Here is a 548-nt window from a genome sequence, read left to right as displayed (position 1 = left end):
AGAAGAGAAAGAAGTGTAACATCTCACAACCATCCACAGATAAAGACATTTACATTATATACAGTCCTTAAATAGTTTGAGTCCATCTACAAATCTGAATTACTAAAACCCTCACTAAGCATAATTATGCAAGGTCACTCTAAAAAGAAAATGAACTTTAAAAATGTTGATACAAAAAATATTTTTCCCTTACAAAGAGTGCTTTTTGTGGGATAGTGTGTTAGTCTTTCTATCTTTGGGAATTTTAGGAAGAGATGGTTCATAAGGATTTTCACTTGGTCTCTGACAAACAAAAAAAACTTGACAATGCATTTGCTCATGTCAATCCTTACTTAATCTCTGGATATAGTTCCTATTGGCTGATTTCACAAAGTGAAAGAGATACAAGAAAAATTGTAAAAGACCTGTGCTGAAGACTTTATAAAGTGCTCCAGAACTGGAAAAAATGGGCACAGTATATCAACACTTAAAGAACTAATCAGAAGCAGGCAAAGCAATAAATGTTTTTCCCTAAGTTTGGTTTCTTTCTGGACTGACCTTGTATATTG

The sequence above is a fragment of the Penaeus monodon genome, chromosome 23 (assembly GCF_015228065.2).
Source record: "Penaeus monodon isolate SGIC_2016 chromosome 23, NSTDA_Pmon_1, whole genome shotgun sequence".
In the NCBI taxonomy this organism is placed as follows: domain Eukaryota; kingdom Metazoa; phylum Arthropoda; class Malacostraca; order Decapoda; family Penaeidae; genus Penaeus; species Penaeus monodon.
This window is presented reverse-complemented; position numbering follows the sequence as displayed.